This window comes from Armigeres subalbatus, chromosome 2 (genome assembly GCF_024139115.2).
Source record: "Armigeres subalbatus isolate Guangzhou_Male chromosome 2, GZ_Asu_2, whole genome shotgun sequence".
NCBI lineage: Eukaryota > Metazoa > Arthropoda > Insecta > Diptera > Culicidae > Armigeres > Armigeres subalbatus.
Window position 1 is genome coordinate 82177715 of NC_085140.1, and position 16987 is coordinate 82194701.

General features: G+C 39.5%; 1 pseudogene; it reads right to left on the reverse strand.

Moving 5' to 3' along the window:
* Window positions 1–9479: 9479 nt before the first annotated feature.
* LOC134214613 (DCN1-like protein 3) lies at window positions 9480–11966 on the reverse strand (annotated as a pseudogene).
* Window positions 11967–16987: the final 5021 nt, after the last annotated feature.

Below are 16987 nucleotides of genomic sequence, written 5' to 3' on the forward strand. Positions count from 1 at the left end.
ATGGTTCTGTGATGTAATAATCTTATATTGCATTATGGTTATACGCCAGCAATGAAAATTTGTGTTCAATTTCAAATGCCATTTTCACAATTGTCGTTTTTTTGAATTTGGTACAACCGTGCGTAGAACGGCAGTATACATTACATCTATACTTCCTACGGTGCATAAGGGCCAAATCATGGTTTTCTTTAGTAATGGTACGGCAATAGTGAGACATATTTGTAAAACAATGATATGTGTAAACATTTATGAATAAAGAATAACTACACATCTTGAATAAATCTTAAAACCACGTGTTCCATGCAAAAGAAAAAGTAATTATTACTAGTAAAGGCAGAGAGACGGTCATTGATGAGGAAGGGTGATTAGTTGCTGGATTCAGGTTCGTTTTGGGTGGAGAGGGGTGAAATGGGGAAGAGCCGAGTCCGATTCCAGAACCAGCCCAATTCAGCAATTACATGTTTCAAACCCGCCGGTGCACCGCGGTGGTATGCGTTTCGTGCCCCCTGTGGACAGAATGAACATAGACTATAGACTATTTCAGTGCAAAGAACGCATCTCTTGCATCGAATTCTATCAGAAATCCTATCTTCGTCCGACCGAGCCGCGAATCCGGCAAATTGTCTAAAACACCCTTCAAAATTGTTATTTGCCGGCATCATTGATCATCACTTAAGAAGTAAACCGAGCAGCAAGTTCAAAGGTCTTCAAACTTGGCGCTGACCGCTGGCAACATCTACCATCACTAAATGTAACGAATGAAGCAGCGAACTCAAGGTCATTAACCGGCGAGAAGTGCTTCTTCAAAAAAAATCACATTTATCCTACAATTTCTCCGGAATTCTCCAAGGAAACCCTCCAAAAACTTCTCGAGAAAACTGAAAATGCTTTCCAAAATTCCTTAGGACATTCATGCTGAAGCGCTTCCAAGACTGGGGTTCCCTTTTCATTTCGTGACATGACTCTTATCTCCTTTCCTGAAAGAAGCTAGCAAGCTTATCCAATATGGAATATAGTGCCGAAATATACCCTAAAAACAAGAAAAATGGATTATAAAGTTTTAGAAAAATGTTTTAAATCATTAAAATTTCCCGTATTACACCGCAAAATAATAAACAATTAACAACTACAAAAGTCCCCATGACGACAGTTAAGAATTAGCACAAATTCAAATTCAACCAAAAGGTTGCTCAGTTTTACTGGGTACCGCCTGGTACCGCAAAGTTTAGAACACTGGAACCATAAAATGAGTACTAATTTACTCTGACTCCAACATCTTGAGAATTATATCAATGGTGATTATACAATCAAGCCATGTGGTGAATTTCAAATTCACCACACGGTTTTCTACTCCTATTATCAAAAGTTCAAACCTAGCGTATTAATTTTTGTACAATGCTGAAATTAAAGTCGATTGTTAAGCATGAGTAAGCAAACACGGAAGCAATTTACGGATGTTTCATCCCCATGGGCATTGTGCTTCTTCCAATTCGTGCTCTGGAAAAATCACTAGAAAAAGCACGTGGTTTCCAAGATGGCCGATTTGTGGCTTTGTTATATAACCACCTTAACGTTTTTCATGGGTGTTTCTACCTCACACAACAGTTAACCAATATAGCTAGCTGATGCCATATTAAAATTAGAAAAAATCTCAATCATATTGATAATACCTACTCACATTTTAAAAAAGTGGTGATATGTCGTTGGAAAATTTCAGTTTTTCCTACAATCCTATCTATTATTTTGACACGTTTGTTTCACGTTTTGGTTAATTTTAGGCAATCTCAAACATGGTAAATATAAGTAAATACCTGAAAGTCATTTTGCCCCGGGGGGCGTTTTGAAGCCTCTTCCCCTACCGTGGATAATCAAAATTCGGACACACTTTAACTTCGGACATTCCAATTTGTATGGGAGGTTTTCAGAAATATGTCATTGAAATGTTTCATCCAGCTGTTTCAATTCAGAGTCTATTATATCCAGCTTTTTACGCTAGCTATAAAATAACAAGGGGTGAACCGATTTTGACATATACTGTGTACAGAATATTTTAATTCTGTCTCAGTAGCCATGAACCAATAGTCTATATATTGATGAAGTTGTCAATTTTTTTCACTTGGAAATGTTTTGAAATCACGCTTGCAAGTTTTTCAAGATTAATTAGATTTTATTGTTGAAAATACATCTAAATTGCGATTCATTTTCAAGAATATAATGTATATAAGAGCTTAATAATTTTTCTAATAATTGTCTTGTCTATAATCATGTTTTTTTTTTTTTTGCAAGTGGAGTAAACTAAGGTGAATTGAATGAGATAAAGATTTTCCTATAGCTAGTGAACTTCCATCAGCTTCACACGTATGATTCATCATCAATCAATCATAAATTCTAAATGAAAAAAATCCAGATATATGTCTATTGTTATCCTTCTCAGCATTTTGCGAATATTATCCCAATTCCCAACAACTAACCCAGAATAAAGGAAATTCATGTCGTTTTTGGTTTTGAAACTGGGTTTCTAGGCCCTTACTCTGAACAACCGATCAAAAATAATGTATGCGTCTTTCTCTTATTCGACCTGTCATCATCATATTCTCTTTATTTTTATCTTTGTAAAGCAACAAACAAATTCACTTCTCTTGATTATTTTTCATGTTGAAAAAAAAGTAAATTAGAAATAAATTACATTAATTATGCATCACGACAGCACGTCAGCTATGACAAACATCCTTCAGACAAAAATTAGGCCAGACTTCCAGTGAAGCCTAGCGCAAGTAAAACACTAATAAAAAGGGCATCTTATTTTAAACCATCTTGAATAGGTACCTACAATTTGTAAAATTGTTGTGACCATGAACAAAAATAGAATAACAAATCGCCAACCCCAATATCCCCAATCCCCAATCTCATGCGAATAAGATACCAGTACGCATAAATATACACAACTTATTTGTAATGTCTAACATTAAATCCAAAACGCCTGAGAAGTAACTACAATCGATCCTCCCAGCAGAGATAGCTATTCCATAACCGGCCGACCTTGAGAACTGAAATAAGTTGGTAATTATGTATTAGAATTAAAATGAAAATGCTGAAAATGTTGAAAAAATATCTTTAACAATACGAAAACATCAACATCAATCGTGAACTTTTGACGTTTATCTAAATACACAACTTTTTCTAAAATATAACAGAGCACACTTCGATCAAATCATGAAAATTATAGTGGACGAGGCTAATGTCAAAAGGGGTGTTTCAAAATTTATAGCATTAGCTGCGTAAAAAGCTGGATACACGGTTAGATGACTTTACCCATTAATGGGTACTGTGTTATTGTTGATATTATTCACCGTGAAAAATTCACCCATTTTCTTCAAAAAGCGCCACTACTCATTAAAATGGGTAGTGGCACTTTTTCAAGAAAATGGGTGAATTCACGGTGGAATAATATCAACACAACACAGTACCCATTAATGGGTAAAGTCATCTAACAGTGTAGAGTTGCGCAAAGAGGATCTTCTTACTCTTATTCCGAATGATGCTCTTGTTATTATGTTGAAAACTTTCATTTTTGTTCAACCCTTCAAGTGACTTCACGGGAGTGATCACTTCTAAAGCTTTTTAATTCGATAACCAAAGTCACCTACAGAGTGCAAACACGTGAGTTTCTTGTTGCAACTTTATTGGGGGGGTGTATTGAAGTTTTTTGAAGCTGTTTCTAGAACAAATCTAATACATTTCAATTCATGAGTTTTAATTCGCCATAATAATCATCAGGCGATAACAATACTTCCGCCTTACCAACAATCATTTGTTTACTTTGCTCGATAGGTAGACGGTTTGACAGTTCAATAGGTAGATTTGGCTTCACTCTTTGCGTAACTCTATATATAATAGACTCTGTTTCAATTCAGCTCATAGTTTCAGCTTTATTTAGGATAGTTTCAATCTAGTAATCCATGTTAATTCAATATGATGAAATAATTGAATGTCAGTCTGTGCTATCTAGTGGTAATTATTTGCAATATTTATTTTCAATATTGTGTAATTTGTTGTCCGAAGTTTGAAACGTTGTGTCCGAAATATGAATCCAATGTTGCTGCTGTCCGGAGTTTGAGTATAACAGAAGCCGGACAGTTTTATTAATCGCAAGGATTCTACACAATAATTCGCACATGTTAATCCCGTGATACAAATATAAGCGATATACTTTATGATTGTAATGTGTGTTAACAGACTTCAGTTCATAGCAAAAAGTGCTTAAGGTCACTCCTGACGGAATCCAGGTTTTAAAGTGCTCGCGTTTTCGGGGGCACACCACTCGATACGGAAGCAACGCACAACTGTCATTTTTATTATTTCACGCGTGCTGCGACGCACCAAAGCTATTAACGCATTTGCCCAAAATTACACGCGGCGCTCTCCTTGGGAAACGATGCACCACGCTATTTGCTGCCAGTATACTCAATTCTTATGGAGAGATATTTACGATATTTAACATTGCAGCGTTTCGTAAGGTGCGGTTGCTCCTTTCGACTATGGAACGCCGTGTAGAATGTCGTGCAAATGCAATTTTGGAAACATTACAACAGCCGCGCGGCGTATCGTTTTGACAGCATCATACAATAAGTTAACAAAAATGACAGTTGTGCGCCGCCTCCTCGAGAGGTGTGCCCCTGAAAACGCGAGCACTTTGAAACTTGGACTCCGTCAGCAGTGACCTTAAGCGTCCGAAGTTTGAATTTGCACGGTAGATTTTTTTGCACGCCGTACAATAACACTGAATCAATAATTTGACACCACAATACACGGTTCGAGGCCGCATCTCTCCATCCTCGAATGCGCCCGCTCGCCAAGCCGTTTTGCACCTGGTCTGCCCACCTCGCTCGCTGCGCTCCACGCCGTCTCGGAAAGATCCGGATCCGGAAAGAAAACCATCTTTGCAGGATTGCTGTCCGGCATTCTCGCAACATGTCCTGCCCATCGTACCCTTCCAGTGTTAGCTACCTTCTCGATGCGTGGTTCGCTGTAAAGCTGGGCGAGCTCGTTGTTCATTCTTCGTCGCCATACATCGTCTTCTTGCACACCGCCAAAGAAAATCTTGAGCACCCGTCTCTCAAATACTCCGAGTGCTTGCAAGTCCTCCTCGAGCATTGTCCATGTTTCATGTCCGTAGAGGACAGCCGGTCTTATAAGCGTCTTGTACATGACACATTTGGTGCGGTGGCGAATCTTTTTTGACCGCAGTTTCTTCTGGAGGCCGTAGTAGGCCCGACTTCCACAGGTGATGCGCCTTCGTATTTCACGACTAACATTGTTATCAGCCGTTGGCAAGGATTCAAGGTAGACGAATTCCTCGACCACCTCGAAGATATCCCCGTCTATCGCGACACTGCTCCCCAGGGGGGCCCTGTCGCTCTCGGTTCCGCTCACAAGCATGTACTTTCTCTTCGATGCATTCACTAGCAGTCCAACTTTTGTTGCTTCGCGTTTCAGGCGTTTCAGTTCTGCCACCTTTGAAAATGTTCGGCCGACAATGTCCATGTCATCCGCGAAACGATTAAATTGACTGGAACCGTTGAAAATTGTACTACGGCTGTTAAACACGGCTCTCCGCATGACACCTTTTAGCGCAATATTGAACAACAGGGACGAAAGTCCTTGTCTTAGTCCCCGGCGCGGTTTGAACGAACTGGAGTGTTCGCCCGAAATCTTCACCCAGTTTTGCACACCATCCACCGTTGCTTTGATCAGTCTGGTAAGCTTCTCAGGGTAGCTGTTCTCGTACATAATTTTCCATAGCTGGGATATCACTTTGTAGGCGACATTAAGGATGGTTATCGCTCGAAATTTCTCACACTCCAGATTGTCGCCTTTCTTGTAGATGGGGCATATAACCCCTTCCTTACACTCCTCCGGTAGCTGTTCGGTTTCCCAGATTCTGACTATCAGTTTGTGCAGACAAGTGGCCAGCTTTTCCGGGCCCATCTTAATGAGCTCTGCTCCGATACCATCCTTACCAGCTGCTTCATTGGTCTTTAGCTGTTGGATGGCATCCTTAACTTCCCTCAAGGTGGAGGCTGATTTGCTTTCATCGTCCGCTGAACTGACGTAGTCATCTTCTCCGCTGCCTTGACTTTCACTGTCTGTACTCTCAGCGCCATTCAGATGTTCCTTGTAGTGCTGCTTCCACCTTTCGATCACCACACGTTCGTCCGTCAAGATGCTTCCATCCTTATCCGCTACAATAACTTGATTGTAACCTAATTCGGTCACATGTAAGTTCCGGCAACTCATTTGAAACATGTGTGCTACTCGGACAATCGTTCCGTTGACTTCGTCCCACATACCCGACGTTGTTCTACGCTACGTCGTTAATGACTGCTTTAAATGTATTCCAGCAGTTCTCAAGAGGGGCCCCATCGAGCTCACCCTCTTCCGGCAATGCTGCATCGACATGCTGCACTTATGCAGTGGCGACATCAGGTTGCTTCAGTCGCTCTAGGTCGTACCGTGGCGGTCGTCGGTATGGAACATTGTTGATGATGACGGATAGTTTTGGGTGCAGTTTAGCTATCACCAGATAGTGGTCAGAGTCGATGTTAGCGCCACGATATGTCCTGACGTCGACAATGTCGGAGAAGTGCCGTCCATCAATCAGAACGTGATCGATTTGTGATTCTGTCTGCATTGGTGATCTCCAGATGTACCGATACGGAAGGCTGTGTTGGAAGTGGGTGCTGCGAATGGCCATATTCTTGGAGGCGGCGAAATCAATTAGTCAGCCGGTGAGCGCTGAACTTCCCAATAGTTGGGCTAAACTCCTCCTCTTGGCCAACCTGAGCGTTCAAATCTCTTATGATGATTTTGACGTCGTTACTTGGACAGCTGTCGTGCTCACGTTCGAGCTGCGCGTAGAATGCGTCCTTATCATCATCAGTGCTTCCGGAGTGTGGGCTATGGACGTTGATTATGCTGAAGTTGGAAAACCAGCCTTTGATCCTCAACCTGCACATTCTCTCATTGATCGGCCACCACGATCACGCACCTATGCATATTAGGGTGCCAATGAAAATAACATTTTCGAATTTCAATAAAAACACATTGCTCACAAGTTTTAAAATATGACTCCATGTAAAATTTGAGCTTAATTGGACATGATTTGGGGGTTCCTAAAATTCATCAAAGTTTAGAAATTTTTTCCCATGAATATTTTCCCAAAGAAAAAAAAGGGATCAAAGGAAAAGTCGAAAATCAAATTTTTGTTTTTGATGCCAAATGACTTAAAAATGCATGAAACGTCGAGATCTAAAGATCTCAAAAAATATTTTTTTTTTTGGAAAAATCGTTTTTTTTTCTTTTGGAACATTTTTGGGTTTTTTGATAATTTTGTTTTCATCAAATTTTAACACCGGACGATACGCAAACGTTTTCGTAGCCAAAAAAAACCCCCTATTCAAAAGTTGAGCTAAAAAGGACATGATTTAGGGGTGCTCAAAATTAATCAAAACCTTATTTTTTTTCTTACAAGAGGGAAATAATTTTTTTGTTTTTTGATGGCAAAGGACGCAAAATGCATGAAACATGAAACCTTCGGTGAGGAGTAAACCCCCGCTCCCCTGTCAGCAGACGACCATAATTCCCTCCGGGGCTGGTTACACGATCTTCCCTAAGGTTGCTCGTATCCCGGCCAGCGCCACGAGGAGGTAGAGATAGAAGTTGCTGGGCAAGAGGCAAAGGACCGCGAGATGGGATCTATTTTACTCCTTCAGGTACGCGAAGTACCAATGGTACGCTTTACCCAGCAATTGTCAACTCTTGGATTTGCATTTGCCTACTCTTGGAATCCGTTAATCTGCTCCAAAATTATGTGGAGCGTGACAATATAGTCCACACAGAATCTACCGGCACGGATACCGGCCTGCTGTTGACGTTTACGGGCTAAGACTTTGGCTCTTCTTGTTGTTCGCTCTATCACGACTTTGTCACGTCTCATCGCCCCTCTATCTTCCTCCAGTTCTTCTAAGAAGGACCTTTTCACCGTGGTATTGTTCTTCCATCAAAAGATTGTTTCTTTCATCAAACATCAAAGATATCGAAATGTAGAACATCGAGATGTAGAGAGGCGACTGTATTAGCTAAATTTAACTTCAGTAGCATATTTCCTAAAATATCATTCAGTTTTATTTTTCATGTGTATGTTGAAATATTGTTTCATCAAATTTCCGTCTCATCAACCTTTTTTATTCTACTTAGTTCTACAGCTCTTTATACAAATGTTGTCATTAGATGATAGGACCGCATTTTAAGAGTAATTAGATACCTTTAACATCGGTTTTTCAGTTTCATATCTAGGCAACCAACTTTCACAGTGTTAATTCTACCATCTGATATTTACCAGGAGTTCAAGTACAAAACTAACTTTCCTACTTCTCCCCATTTTTTTTCATATCATCCGGAAATTATATAATTTCGAGGCTCATTTGACATGATTGTATAACATTTCACCGAAAACTATTTCGCCGAATTCATTTTCGCGGTTGAACATTTCGCGGAAAAACATTTGGCGGTTTGTAACTTTTCGCGGTACGACATTTGGCGGATTGTACCTTTTCGCCGAATGACTTTTGGCGGAATGTACCATTTCGCGGAATGCACCATTTCGCGGAATATTAATAATAATAGCCTTTGTTCATTTAGCATTCCCACCTGCGAGGTCTCTAAGCCAAGTTACCATTTTGTTTTGCATTCGTTTAACACGAGATTAACGAGACTATCCTTCAGCATAGGCTTGCTTGGCACACGGATAAAAAATAATAATCTAAATTGATTAAACTCTAATCTAAAACCATATTCAGTCTATCCACTCACTCTAATGATTATTTTTAGGATAAGCTTTCCAATGCTTAAACAGCGTTTATTCCTTTCAAATGCTTATTCCCATTTTAATATTCGTGAGTCTTGTTTTTTGACAGGTTTGTTTTTCCAAGTAAACAAAAGCAAAAAAAAAAAATCAAATCGGATTCAGAAAAGAACAAAGTGAACTATTCGAAATATATTAGACATTTATTGCATAAATATATCATTAAAAACTAAGATTAAGGTTCCGTTGGATGATATTCCGCTAAAGTGGCGCTGGCAGAACACCGTACCGTAACACTGCTTCCTACTTGTCAAAGCAGGATAGCAAGCAAGAATGGCAACTTCAAATTACCGCTACACAAAAAAAAATCGTTGGTAAAATTAAGAGAAACGTTTGTAAAAATAAGAATTTTAGTTAGTGATTTTCAGTAGAAAGTAATCGACTGTTAAATTTACCAACAAAAAATGTTGTTCCACGATGAGCAAATTACAAGTTTTCTTCTTAAATTTAAGTGTGTTTTTGCTATTCAGATTGAATATTGTCGCTTTCAGAATGAAAGTTATGGGTATATTTAGGTTCATAATTTTCTTTTCAATCAAAAATGTTATTTATGAAACGAATTCACTGTTCCATTTAATTTCAATATACTTGATTTCAAGTATAGTGAAATTAAATGGAACTGCACGAATAATAAACAAGCATTCGAAACATTTATTTATGAGGTTTTTTCTCCTGAATATAAATAGCAAATAAGCATGAACCGCTTACATAGTAAGTACATATTTTTTATACTCGATACTGTATCGATCTTCTCTATCATCGTCTTCAACATTAGTGAGCTGATATGAAATTTGTTTTCTTACAGAATTTAGCAAAAAAATTTACTGTACACAGAACAAACGCAGAAAATGCATGCTTTCTGCTGCTTCAACATTAAATTTTCGTAGTCGAAATGTTCGATCTATATGAGTAAACACAAAAATAATAATATTAATCATACTGTGCATTGCTGTAACCTCTTCTTGTTCATTTGTAGGGACTTCTAAATAATATCTAAAACATAACCTTTCTAAGTAATTTAAGTGTGTTCGAAATGCAATGGACATGAGTGCAGAAAGCTTAAGGTTGGTGAAAACATAAAAAAAATATAAGATCATTAAACGCACGCGCGAGCACTACGAAATTCAGCAAAAGGCAATAAAGATTTTAAAACGCATTTTTTGTGTGCGGGGATTTGCATCTGATGGCGCTGTCCTCGAACTGCGAAACTATGAATTATTGTTGTCGTACTCCGGGACCCTAACGCTGGTTTCTACTCCATCGGTGCCGTCAACTCCGCCACCCTCCAAATTATTTGAGCTGGCCAGCTTCAACTGTTCCTGTTCGTACTTGACAAAGTCGTCGAATAAACTGGGCCACGCTTCGGTATCATCGTACTGTGTAATATCACAGGTATCCACAAAGTGAACACCAACCGCCACAGACCGAACCGGAATGTGAATCTTTACAGATGCTTGAAGTCCTCGGAGTCGGTTTTCAGCTTCTCCACCATCTGCTCCAGCCGGAGCTTGATGTCGTCGATGTCGGCGTCGTTTATCTTCTGCAGGCCCTGGATGAAATCCGACTTGGTGAACTAACACATCTGGGATGCGTCCAGAGGCCACGCCAGCACCAGTATGGTGGAGTCGTCTGGCTTATAACCTATATTATAGCACAGCCGCTCGATGCCTTCTTATAAGATTGCGTCCTCCTGGCCATACTTGTACTCCTCGAACAGCTTGTTCAGATCGTTGTCGGAGATTTGCGTCGCGAGATCTTTGCCTGGAAAACTGCCACGATCCGGTAGTGCGTTTATGTTCCCGTTAAGTAATCCATTCGTTTTTTTGAAACTCCCGCTTTTCCTTTCAGAACCCATTGAGGTCAAACGTATTGGGCTGGTAGCTAGTAAATAATCCGTTCCGTTAACAGCCGCTTCCGTGTCGGTGATAGCCGTTTCCGGTCCGGCTACCACCCCGGAGATCTCTTCCACGTTATTCGCCGTTGCATTTGCTGGCGATTTGAAGCACGTCAGACAGCTTCCGTTTCGTTGGGGCCGTGCCACCTGAAAGAATAAGAGCAAATTTGATCGATTATGATTAGTACTTTGTGGTTCCTTGTTCCGTTTACGGCAACAGATTGCTTAAGACAGTCAATAACAGAGTTTTAAGGGATTATTATCAAATCAGTAGAAAACCGAATTAGCCGAATTGATACGCTGTATGAGATGAAAAGAGCGCACCACTTCCGAAGTTAGGTTTAGCGTACGGATTGTGAGAAAAATCCAACTTCGCTAATCGTACATTTTGGGTTTCTACTGCATTGATAATATTTACATTCAGACGTCTACCCGTTCTAGTTTTTATTTACCTTATCAAATGAATAATGTCCGGCGCTCCTGCGTAACAGCTTCATATCGTAGAAGTGTGTCCTTGTATCCCAACATAGAAACCGAAATAGAAGCACTGGTACTCGGCACCTCGCAGCAGGTTTGATGGAATGTGTCAAATTTCACGCTCCGGCATTTGTATGTAGTCGGTGGTGCTGTTATGTACATATAGTGAACTATCCTGATGAGTTTCCCGTCAGATGGAAAACTTGTTATTGAGCTGAAAGACATATTTGTTATCAATTACTGCTGAAAGTGTAGTCTTACGGAAGTATAGTCTTACCGATGAATGGAGTTCCAATGTACGATCGGAGACTTGAAGTGCCGATGAGGGTTTTAATTCACTGTAGAGACAATAAAAATATGATATAATTAGATTCTCGAATGGGAAATCCGTCTTCAATCACGTCATTTTTTGTTTTTCAAGTTTATTTACCTTGTCCTTACGGCGGATGCGATTATTAAAATTCCACTGGGAGAAACTGCACACCGGTATAATCTGTGTTGATGGGACTGCAGTTTTGATTTGCCGTTTTGAATAAGGCAAAAAACTAGACCGAACTATACAACATGGAGTGGATCGAAATAAATTTTCTCCCGAAGCGGGAACTATTTTTATGGTGGACAGTTAGTTGCCAAATGGATATTATTTCTAGCAAGTGTTGCCAAACTTCAGGAATATTTGGATACTATTTAAAAAAATTTTATCTGTCAAATGAAAAATTTTGACTTTGGAAATCACAATTTTTCGTTCAGAAAAAAACTTTCAAATTGAAAGTTTTATTTTCAAAATAAAAGTTTCGCTACTCAAAATTACCAAAACTGAGTAACTTTTGAAATGACAGTGCAATTTTCTTAAAAGCACAATTTTTTTTTTCTGTGTGTATTTGACCAATGCACTGCGCTAATCACTTTCATTGTAGCACGCTTTTTTATTTTATTATTTTTTCTTCGATTTCCGATTTTTTCTGGATCTTGCATCTTCTGGAAATATTGCCCGGTCGGTATCGGCCGAGCTATTCTCCATGCAGCAACTGTACTTTTTAGCTGTAGAAAAATGGAATTGGTAAATTAATTCTATTTTAATTTAGAAAAATTCTGTTAATTAAACTTACTCTTCGCGCCGGGAATTTTCATCAAATATTATTTTGAAACGACCACTTGCTCTACTTATTACGACCGAAAAATGTGCAAGTCCAAATTTGACGTTTAGGGGTAAGCCGATAAATGATTATTTTATTAATAATTTTAGATAGCCTATAAACTAATATCGCAGTGCTTATTATTTAATCTTTGTAATACATAAAAAAGAAATAAGCAAGTATAGTATTAAAATGTAATCAATAAAGGTTATTCAAAGTTCTCCGTGCAGTCACGCATCTTCCCACACGGCTAAGGAACGCCTCCCAGAATATTTAGAAGTAGTTTTCAAAACTTCAATTGCCCCTTATACCGGGCAGATACATCCATTTAAAGAAGACGTTACTCTTCCTTTCGCCTTATACCGGGCAGACGCGTTCATCTAAAGAAGGCATTATCAATTCCTTTCGCCTTATACTGGGCAGATACATTCATTTAAAGATGGCGTTACACCTCCCTTCGCCTTATACCGGACGGACGCGTTTCTTTGAAGAAGGCATTATCAACTCCTTTCGCCTTATACCGGGCAGATGCATCCATTTAAAGAAGGCGTTACCCCTCTCTTCGCCTTATACCGGGCAGATGCATTCTTTTAAAGAATGCATTATCAACTCCTTTCGCCTTATACCGGGCAGACGCGTTCATTTAAAGAAGGCGTTACCCCTCCCTTCGCCTTATACCGGTCAGACGCGTTCTTTCAAAAAAGGCATTATCAACTCCATCCGCCTTACACCGGGCAGATGCATCCATTTGAAAAAAACGTTACCCCTCCCTTCGCCTTATACCGGGCAGACGCGTTCTTTCAAAGAAGGCATTATCAACTCCTTTCGCCTTATACCGGGCAGACGCGTTCATTTAAAGAAGGCGTTACCCCTCTCTTCGCCTTATACCGGGCAGACGCGTTCTTTCAAATAAGGCTTTATCAACTCCTTTCGCCTTACACCGGGCAGATGCATCCATTTGAAGAAAGCGTTACCCCTCCCTTCGCCTTATACCGGACAGACGCGTTCTTTTAAAGAAGGCATTATCAACTCCTTTCGCCTTATACCGGGCAGATGCATCCATTTAAAGAAGGCGTTACCCCTCCCTTCGCCTTATACCGGGCAGACGCGTTCTTTTAAAGAAGGCATTATCAACTCCTTTCGCCTTATACCGGGCAGATGCATCCATTTAAAGAAAGCGTTACCCCTCCCTTCGCCTTATACCGGGCAGACGCGTTCTTTCAAAGAAGGCATTATCAACTCCTTTCGCCTTATACCGGGCAGATGCATCCATTTAAAGAAGGCGTTACCCTTCCATTCGCCTTATACCGGGCAGACGCGTTCTTTTAAAGAAGGCATTATCAACTCCTTTCGCCGTACACTTGGGAGATGCATCCATTTGAAGTAGGTGTTACACCCTTCGCCTTATACCGGACGGATGCGTTCTTTAAAGAAGGCATTATCAACTCCTTTCGCCTTATACCGGGCAGACGCGTTCATTTAAAGAAGGCATTACCCCTCCCTTCGCCTTATACCGGGCAGACGCGTTCTTTCAAAGAAGGCATTATCAACTCCTTTCGCCTGACACCGGGCAGATGCATCCATTTGAAGAAAGCGTTACCTCTCCCTTCGCCTTATACCGGGCAGACGCGTTCTTTCAAAGAAGGCATCATCAACTCCTTTCGCCTTATACCGGGCAGATGCATCCATTTTAAGAAGGCGTTACCCTTGTCTTCGCCTTATACAGGACAGACGCCTTCTTTTAAAAAAGGCATTATCAGCTCCTTTCGCCGGGAAGACGTGTTCTTTGAAAGAAAACATTAGCAACTCCTTTCGCCTTATAACGGGCGGTAGATATGGTGGGGTTTCAGGTTTTGAAACCCGCACCCGAGTCGAACCCGTACCCGATGGGTTCGGGTTTGAAAAATTAGTACAATATCGGGTTCGGGTCGGGTACGGGTTTGAGAAATAAAATACTGCAAATTATTTTATTCAGTTATGTTAATTGTGAAGCTAGTTTGTTGTTTGGGCTTACATTTTTTTTTCAATTCAAAGAGAACCAGAAAATATCTAGTTTGAATGTTTTGGGGAAAAAAAAATTGCGGGCTAAAATAATTAAATTATGTCGGGTTCGGGTCGAGTACGGGTTTACGAATGCAAAAATTCTCGGGAACGGGTCGGGTTCGGGTTTGCATTAAATCCAAAAAAAATAGCCCGGATTTCATGTAATTAAGCAGAAATCGGTAATTATTTGAATGATAATTATTCTAACTGAATTCCGCCAAATGGCATTCCGCGGAATGACTTTCGGTGAAAAGGTACATTCCGCGAAATGTCTTTCGGAAAAAAGGTGCATTCCGCGAAATGTGTTTCGGTGAGTTGATACATTCCGCGAAATGTCGTACCGCGAAAAAAATTCCGCGAAATGGTTTTCGGCGAAATAGTATACAACCATTTGACATACATATAGGGGAACTGTTTCGCTTTCCATCTCACTAAACATTCTTTGTTTCGCGATAAGGGTAATATCTTATCGCGAAACAAAGAAATACGGTACCAATTTTGTCGCTTCTTTTTGCTAACATGCGTGCTAACAGCTAAAAATAAGAAACAAGTCATATTCCTTTTCTTGGATTTGTTTTATTTGTTTAATTTGTTGCATTAACTCAATCAGGTTTTAAAATAAATTAATTCAGACGTTTTTGAGATTTGTGATTCAAGTATTATATACGTTTGCAACTTTTTCAATCAATTGTAATTTACTTAATTCTATTATAATTCTTATTGTTATAATATGTTATAATTTTGTTATAAAATGGAAAATTTTAAGAATACACTAATTTGAAGTTTTTTTGATACGTTTGAAATGCTAAAATTACTAGTCATGGATACAATAGTACTGACACGATACTTATACAATTATAGGTTTCCATTATGGTTATAGACCCAAAACTTAATGAAGAAAAATCTACGCCAGTTCGTGCGGGCGCGTAACCGTGTCTATGCCGACATTTGTTGCAGCAATAATAATGCATCAAATCATAGTTATTTTCAGCATATGTTTGCACCCTACGACGAACCACAGGGGCAGAATGAGTGAGCAATGCAAAACCATGACAGCCGGCGGCAGTTTAATGGAAATGCTTGGATGGATGCTTGGAGCTTTCTTCGTTACCGAAAAGTGCAAGCCGCGCGCGCGCAGCCGTCGATCAGCTGGCGTTGATGGCAACCGGAGACGGCAGAGGAGTGCGTGGATTTATAATATTTGCAACATTCATGGCCCTCTATAATAGAGCATCGGGGCTTCATTCGGTGATGACTTTGCCGTCGCCCGGCACCCGCCATCGAACCTACCCTAGGCAGACTATTATTGTCGGTGTGCTGCTGCTGCTGCGCTGGTGCAACGGATGATAGACATACCAATTTCGCCCATTGACTATATGCGCATTGTTCAACTAAAAGATGGGTTTTCCTTCGCTATTGGATTATGTTTATATTTTCCTTTAATCGGGGGTTTCTTAGCGACACGTGCATGGGACAATTAAAATTAATGATTTAGCATTTTGATTCGAAAATCAGCTCAGTGATTAAAATGACTTTTAATTTAAACTAAATTGTTGCTAAAATTGATCGAACACTTTTCGCCTTTTTAATTGCTCTTTTTAATTGTTTAGCAGCTTTTTATTTCTAAAAATAAAATAAATTAGTTCACAGTGGTGTTGCCTTTCTCCTTTACAAAAAGAAGTGCAATGAAAGTCGAGTCAAGTACGAGACACTGAAGACGGCCTATTTGTTGAGGTCAAAATTCGTATCTATAATGTTCCAATCATATGGTGGAATGAAATGGGATAGTGCATCTCGTCTTATGGTACAAATCAGCTTAGAAAATTCGGCAACATGGATGTTGTCGCAAAAGATTTTAACCCTATTTTGAATTTCAAGAAGGTGTACTGCCGTTTTGATGTACATATTCTACCACTTTTTCTGGCAACGATTTTCGGTTTGTCTTACATTTTGATCTCATTAATTAGCATTTTGTTCCAATAAACTTGAAATTTGTCAAGAAACTTCGCATATTTTCCACTACATACTACCTTTAGACACATCAGTCTTGACATGTTGGTACAGTTTTGTTGCAGAAAATTGAAAATTTGAATTTATTATTCGAAGTTTTTGGGAAAATCCTACGTCTCCTGTAAAATTTACTCTATGTGACATGTACCACTTTCGCACCGGCACCGGTTCATATTTAAAGCAAATCGAAGGTGTAGATAAACAATTTGTAAATTTTAAACGAATTTGATACAAAAATGCTTATTTTCAGACACTTCTCTTCGGAATTTGGAGATATAAATCCAAAATGTAGAAATTTCCATAAATTTTACATCGCTTGCGAATGGAATATACAAGAGATTTCAACGGATTCGAAAAAAATGTTTAAGTGACGAACCCAACAGCAGTTGAAGATAAAGATTAACAGTTTTACAGTTTGCGGAAAAAGCTGCATCTTGGTGAAAAAAATTGTAAATTTGATCTTTAGTATTTTATTTTCTTTCCTTGCAAATACATTTGTTATCG